We start from the raw sequence: 8,281 nt of genomic DNA, 5'->3' as shown, positions 1-8,281 counted from the left end.
GCTCTCTGTCAGGGCAGGAGTAGATGTCCATCCAGAGGACCACAGTAAGTGGGACACAGTTGTTTATACATGTGGTCATTTACATACAGGTGGATGTCTGGTTGTTTTTGTTGTAAATGTTGATATCTGGTTACCAGCATCTGTCAGTGGACAGCTTCTAACTGGGAAGAAATAAATCTTACATAGTTGAAAACGCAGAAAATTAGAACTAGTCAATATTTTGTAATCCTCCCCTATCTACCTTTTAGTACAAACAGAAAGGAAGACATTAAGTTTTGGAATACAATGTAAATTAAAAGAAGCTATTTGTTCAGAATATTCCTAGCTACCAGCAATTAGACACAGCAGTACCAATTAAGAAAGAAAAGTGTCTGTTGTTTTAAGAAGTAAAGAGGACCCTATTTTTTCTTTAGTTCTAAATGAGTAACTGACTGTAGACCTACTACTGAGTGCTGGTAGCTATTCTCAAGGACACTCATGACATAGGAACTACAGTTTTTAGCAGACATGTTTAGGAGAGGAAAACAGAGGAACTGAAAACTCATGGAGAAGAGAGGAAGTGGCTCTTGTGTTATTAAATCAGTTTGCTTACCCATAACAGAGAGAGTGTTACTTCAGGCTCACCCATCCTGGCATGAAGAAGTTGAGCTTATTCTGAGGCTAGGTGGGTCTGTCCGTCTGACTGAAGTAGTCCAAGAGAGTCTGTAATATGGAGGATGCTGGTTCAGGAAGGCTCCACCGGTTCTGGGTGTGAACTCTGTTTCCTGGCAAATTTCTCTCTAGAGACCCAGCTGGCTGCAGAGGAAGTAGGGTGCAGCCCCAGAGCAGGGTGCATTCTTGAGGTCTTCTTGCCTGAGCTTCCAGGGTACCTGTTTCTGAAAAGTTTCTGTTGTAGTGTTAGCTACCATTTAAAAAGTTTCTTTCTGCTCCAGGGGCCTGCTGTCACCCCATCTCCTCTCTCCCTTCTCCCTGTCTCCATCTGGTTATCAAAGACCATTGAAGGTCAGGTTTGGAATTCCTCTTGTGGAGTCTAAGACTCCTATACAAGCACTTGGAGTTTATGTCAAATATCAGGGACCAACTGGGAGATGAAGTGCAGTGCCAGGATAGATTGTCCTTCCCTAGTGTCAGAATCCAAATTGGGAAGGAGGGAGTCAAAAGAGACACTTTATCTGGAAAGTGAAGATGGAGAGGGCAGGCAGATAGATCAGAAAGTTCAGGGAACTTAAACCTCAGCAGGGCATAAAGTAAAAAGAAAGTATTGAAAATAAAAATAAATCAGTGAACTATACCTCTTCCTGGTTGGCTCCTCAGCCAAGTTGAGTTCCTGATGGTTTTAGATGGGGACACCACTTCCAGTCCCCCCTCCCTGGGTAAGGAAGGGTTGACGTTCTTAGCTTTCCTTCTGGAGGTGATGGGAACACTGGCCACATCTGCCTCATCTGTCTCACTTACCAGCTTTCAGTGATCATCCTCAACCTGAATTATAACCTTTTTCTCCCAAGTGGCTGAATTTTCTCCCTCTGTTTTCTGAACAAAACAATTCGAGCTGTAAAAATCATATAGTAATTCAAGGAACTGTTCAAGGTCCATCTTTCCTCAGAGTACCAAAACATACATAGTCTAAACAGTGTTATAATAGAATGTTAATTTTCTTTTCTTTCTTTCTTTTTTCTTTTGAGAAAGAGTCTCACTTTATCACCCTCAGTAGAGTGCTGTGGCATCAGAGTTCACAGCAACCTCCAGTTCTTGGGGTAGGGCGATTCTCTTGCCTCAGCCTCCCGAGTAGCTGGGACCACAGGCGCCCACCATAATGCCCACCTATTTTTTTGTTGCAGTTTGGCTGGGGCCGGGTTTAAACCCGCCACCCTTGGTGTATGGGGCTGGCGCCCTACCCTCTGCGCTACAGGTGCTTTCAGAATGTTAATTTTCTTTTAGTCAGAGAGCAATATCTATAAGTGGCCCAATTAGACAGAATTCACTCCAATGGGCTTTCCTCCAGGTGTATACACACACAAATAGAGACAAACACTACACACACGAACAGATACCAGGTGTGTACACAAATAGAAATAAAAGTTTGAACATAAAGGAACTTGTCCTATTTCCCTTATCTTTGACAAAAGAGCTCTAAGTGTAGAATAGTATAGTAATTCAAGGATCTCTTTAATAGTCATTTTCTTCACTTTTAAGATTGTACATAGACCAAGCTGTATTACAGTAAAATCTTATATTTTTCTTGGTCATAGGTAGGTATTCATAAAATGGTCAATCAGGTAGGATATGACCTAAAAGGCTGCCTCCAGAACTGACCCCTGGGGTTGGGCACCACCGAAAACACAGATGCCTAGGCAGAAACCAGATGGGGACTCAAATTCCTGTGTAAAACCAGACGGGGACTCTGACCCCATGCACACCCAGATGGAGGCTCTTACCCCTGTGCACAACCAGGTGGGGACTCTGACCCCTGTGCACAACCAGATTAGGACTCTGACCCCTGTGCACGGCCAGACAGGGACCCAGACCCCTGTGTACAACCAGACAGGGACTCAGACCCCTGCATGTGCCTGAATAAAAGTGAACAGGATCTTTTTATAAATATGAGGCGAGGGTGAGAGCAGAAGGTCACCATACCAGCTATTACCAGAAAGAAAGTATTCTGGCAGTGCTGCAAGGAGCAGCTGGGAGGCATGTCCTTGTCTCACCCGTCCATGGTGATCAGTAGGGGCCCTAGGCAAGTCTGTACTCACCACAATGACCAGCTGACAGTCCCTTCATTGTCGCCAAAATATGTTGCCAACCAAGGAGTCCGTCAACTTGTCACCCAAGCCAAGCAACGAAAAAATGAGTGAGAGATCAACGGTTTCACTTTTATTTACAGAAAGCCAGTGATTCCAGAGAGCAGTGAGGATATCTCTTCAAAAAGCTGTTCTGCCCTCCTGTTTCTTTTTGTTACTTTTATATTTTTACAGTATGAGCAAGTAACAGTAATGTTATTACTTATAGTATACATTAAACAGACTTTTATAGGTTACAAGGTTTTATCTTAATCTGGTTTTTATCTTTATATGGTTATATCTTCAAAGATATACCATCTTTGTAGGTTACGAGGTTTTATCTTAATCTGGTTTTTATCTTTTTATCTTAATGTGGTTATATCTTCAAAGCCTTCTTATCCTAGACTAAATTCACAGTCAGTCACTACATTACTCAGTGCATTACTGAGTACAATTCATACCTGGGGTCACTGACTGGCAGCATGGTCCTGGAGTGTCAGGTTTCCTAACTTTACCTGTGACAGAAGGCCTTGGATGTGAATAAAGAACTCCAGATAGCGGTACACAGCTCACCTGGCCCTTCCAGGGCCTGTCCAATAGCTCCCTGTGTGTCACAGCTATTTAGGATAACAGTGGCCACCATTACTATTTTGGGGTGAAATTTCCTGAGCTCCTTAGAGATTAGTGTGGCTGCAATCAGGAAAAGCATGGTACAAGGCCTCATAGAGGAGAGAGCAGTGGTCAAGTCACATAAGTGACCACTCAGGGCAAAGATTCAGGACTTCCTTCTCAGTGCAGTGGGCAGCCTTGGGGAGTTTTACTCTAAGGGAGGCAGCAATGTGATTTATAGTGAAGAAAGGACTGGCTGTGTACCTTGTGAGTAAGAAACAGAGTGGGCCAGAGGGAAAGCAGAGAGCTTGGGGAAGAGGCCCATGGGACTTCAGGGAGCCATGCCTGCACCAGGCAGACAGTTAAGGGGCACTGTTGGGGAACTATAGTTAAACACAAAATTTCCCAACCCAGAAACACTTTCCACAAAGGTAGCAGAAAAAGAAAACACTCTTGTTACAAAGAGACATTAGAGCAGATTGTGAAGCACCTTGCAGACAACTTGCCAGTCGACTGCCAGACAGAAAGGACAGAGCCAGGCAGCTGCAGTGTATAGGAAACACTGCTCAAGGAGAGGACTTGACACACAGTCCATCAATTGGGGTGACCATCTGAGCCAGTGCTTTCTCCATATGAAAAACTCACTTCCCACATCTTTATTTTGGAGACAGTTTTGCAGCTCAGAGCTGGGTGCTCACTGGAGGATGAGTCCCACCCTGCCACAGAAGCTAGAAGGTAGGGGACACTGTGTCCCTTGAAGTTTGACCTTTGGAGAGCTGGCTCTCAGGTCCTTGAAACAGATAATCCTGTCCGGACTTTAGGAGGATTATATATGTATTTCAAAGAGACGAGGAAGTACTTATAACTACACATCTTCCAAACTAAGTGCTCTGAGAAAATGGAGGGGAAGGGAATCTCTTCCCTCATTTTCAACCTGGAGAAATAAGCCTCCTGTTTTTAAGTTATATTTGCCCTTTCAGGCTCCACTAGGTGCTTCCCAGGAGCTGGGGGAGTGGCTACGGCTGGAGGGCATTTGCTAAGTGTGGGTGAAAGTCCAGGGAGGGAGAAACAAGGTGGCCGCCAAAGGGCAGGGCAGCCTGAGAGGCTGGTGGTGGAGAGAGCTATAGGTCTGGGGTGGGTGTGGGGTACAGTGTCAGATGACCTTTTAGTTTTTGTTTGCCTTTAGGCTGGCCAACTTAGCTCCACAGGAACCAGACTTTCTTCCTCTGATCTATGGGGGACAACCACATTCCTGTCATTCTTTCAGGGTGACAGGCTGCTGCTCACACTGGCTCACTACATGTCAGGCTCTGTTCCAGGTGCCTCCATATGTTAACTACTTCAGGCCTCACACCAGGACCCATGAGACAGAAAGTTTTCTATTGGGGACTGCAGGGAACATGGAAATGTGTCAGATATGTCCCCTGACCTTATTGAAAGAGAATATAATGCGAGAGCAAAGGAGCACCATGCTGACAGCGCACTGGCCTTCCCCTCTCTAGGCCTCACTGCACACCCTGCTACCAAGAATGCAAATACCATCCTAGATATAAAATGTGTGGAAGGGTAATCTGTGCACTGAACATCTTTGGTAAGCGGTAGCATCCTATTTTTGTATCTATCACTTTGCTGGCAATATCTTCATGTGTGTACATACTATCTCTTCAGTGTGACTAAAACCCTTGAAAGCAGAAAAATGTTGTATGTTTATGATTCCCAGCACTGGCTCAGCACCTTATACAGAGTAGGCCCCAATAATTATTCACAAAAGATGAGAATTATTGATTCCTTAGAAGTGATGAAACCACATTGTTTTCTCATTAGGCTTAGTTTCATTTGGGGAGGGAGAACTTGCCCTGAACTTTGGGTGTCTTTCTTAGTTATTTACTCAGGGCTTCTATTTTTTGTTGATCCTGTATTGGTTATTTAAATTTTGATAGAAATTGTGCACAGCACTTATATTTTCACACTTAATGGTGTAAAGCTGTACAGAATATTTCTCTTCATATTCTTATCTCCTCTGCAGTCTGTTTATATGTGCTAAGTAAGTATTTGTTGAGTCTGATTGATAGTTTTAGGTTACAATCACAGAATGACCCAGCAAGGGCAGTTGGATGTTTGCCTTTGGGGGAAGAATCCACAATGCACGGAAATCTGTACACTGACAGCATCTTCACAGCTGGCGTGAGAAAGTCCCCCTGCCCTAGCTGGGTGGGGCGGGCGGGGCGGCAGGGCCAAAGTGGGAGTAAAAGAAGCTATTCCTAGCAAGGAAGGATCATTAATGTCTGGAGCAGGGAGCTGGGCTGAGTTGTGTTTTTCTCTGGTCTAGACTCTTAAGGAGGAAAAAGAGTTCTTTCTAAGCATGAAAATCATCCCTAGCCCCAATAATTATTCATACCAATGGTGTGATTTTAGGGCTCTACAAGGCCCACTGGAGTGCTAATTTCCTGCCACCTTGCCTGAATGTCCCATCCTTCATCATCCTTGGTATAGACCACAGAGATAGCAACCTTGACCCCAGGAGGTAACTGTTCACATACCACTTAGGAGAAAAGGAAAACTTACAGATTTCTTATCCAAATTCCTTATTCCTCACTCTGATAGCCCAAGTGTCTTCTTGGAAAGCACTGGGAGATCTAAGGGAAGGTTGTGGGGTGAGGAGATAAGGTTGGGGATTTGGTGTCTGGCTCTCGTCTTCCAGGCCCTGTGTAGGTTTGAGACAAAACTGCAGATGGGAGGAAGAATGATGAAGACACTAGGGGTCATCTGGAACCTTACGATTCTCTCCACTTGAACAAAATACATAAGAAACTGAAGATTGTGGAGCAGGGATGTTTGGAAAGGATAACCAAAGAGATTCATTTACACATTGACTCATGCTGTTCATTAGGGATATAATAAAGCGATGTAAGTGATTAATCCAGCTAAGTTCTTGTGTTTCATTTTTCAAACACATAACTTCAAACCAAACAGAGCCCTCTCCACCTTAGCCAGTATGACATTTTAGACTAAGTCCTATGTCCAATTATCTTGCCCATTTGCCAGGCAGACGGTCCTTCTTGATAAAATGAACAAAGCAACTGTTGTGAGTATTTCTCCTCATGCCTGTATTCACACAGTATTTTCATTCATGGCTCTTATGCCATGGCTGGCAGGAGGCCTCAGAGGTGGCCCAGGGCAGCCTTCCAGCAGTCCCTCCATGACTAGCCTCCACACTCCACTGTGAGTTCTTTCCTTCTCATTTGCAGTAGAGAGACACTAACTGATACTTTCCATTTTATTTTATTTTATTTTTTGCAATGTTTTCCATAGAAGATGAACTCAACATTAAGTAAATGTTATTTCTGGAACTCAGTTTCCGCAAGAGATAGCCTCTCAAGGCCCACAATGACAGCATTTATAACATCACAATTGTGGGGCTTCAGTGGGAAAAGGGTGACAATATTTTTCCATTTGGACAGCCATTCCTTATCTAAACTTATTAAATGGTGAGCAGAACAGGTCACTGTAGACTTTCCCCAAGCACTAGCACCAAAGCAAACACACAGAGCTCAGATCGACAGTGTGCTGCCACAGTAGTACAAGGGCAAATCAATCTGAATGGGAAAAACAGACTCAAAATGGTACTTTGTGTCTCTGTGTTCATGGGCCCTCACTCTCCTGTCCCGGAAATATTATCCCAGGCCTACCCAGAGACATTCCCGACAAAGGGAGGGACTCCCCCAAGCAAACTGTGGACACCTGAGGATGCACCATTTTATTTAAAAATATTTTACTCAGATAAGAATCTGGTGCACTTGACTATCTGATTTTTCAGCTTTGCTGAGTAAGCTGTAATTCTCTCCTTGGATTTGTGTCAGTTAATATGGCAGGTTCATTTGACTTCAATGTTGGTGCTTGCCCTGCCAATATTGGTTACTTCACTGAGGACCCGATCACCTCTCATGTGTTCTCACTTGACTCTGGCATCTCTGTAAGATGAGAAAACTAAACATTAAATCAAGAGACAAACCCAAGCTATTAAATGACAGAACAGGGACTGAACCCAAGCATTAGCTGTGTATAATATCATAGCTGACTTAACAGTATGTGGAATCCCAAGAAGAAGAATCCCAGAGTGCAGCAGAGAGTGAGACAGGAGATAGAAGAAACCAGGAGGAATCACAGGGAGATGATTAGGCTGAGTGCCAGGCTCGTGGAGGCATCGCACAAGGTCACCATGGAGTTAGCAGCAGACAAGATGAGCATGAGCCCAGGGAGGAAGTTCTGAGTGAATCCAGGGAGTGCAGTGCCGCACCCACGGCATTACTGCCGAAGCGAGGCGGCGCTGACCGCGTTTAGAACACCGGTAAGGAGGCTTGTGCTCCACGGAGCTTAGCCCCCAGCGACCCCTGCACAAACGGCATCAGAAACGGTGCTCTACGTGCCAAGTCACCCGCAGGAGCTTGAACGACCGTGGCAGTCTTTAAAATTTATCACTTTGTTTTTCTTTAACATAAGTCTGTGTGTTCTATTACTAATCACAATGTGCTTTCTCAGGACCGGACCCATTGCACTGCAGGATGAGATAAGGCACGAGCTTGCTAGGCTCAATGCCGCCTATAAGTCAGGCACTAAGATGTTTAAGTAATAAATACCTTCACAGTAAATACCAATGATTTCAGACAATGTATAGATGTTTTGTTACAAGAAGAATCATTTATAACTAGAATAGACAATGATCATATACAAATCAAAATAGTACAATCACGCAAAGGCAGGGAAAGCAGGATAAACAAAAAAGTAAGAAATTATGCCAGCCTTCCCTTTGCCTTGAGCAGTTAGCAAAAAAATGCAAACCTTGTTATCTCTGGAAAGAGGAAGAAGCAAACAACTTCACAACCATGCTGAGACCA

Source organism: Nycticebus coucang, chromosome 10, assembly GCF_027406575.1.
Source record: "Nycticebus coucang isolate mNycCou1 chromosome 10, mNycCou1.pri, whole genome shotgun sequence".
Lineage (NCBI taxonomy): Eukaryota > Metazoa > Chordata > Mammalia > Primates > Lorisidae > Nycticebus > Nycticebus coucang.
The sequence above is the reverse complement of the archived record's forward strand: the minus strand, read 5'-3'. Positions refer to the sequence as shown.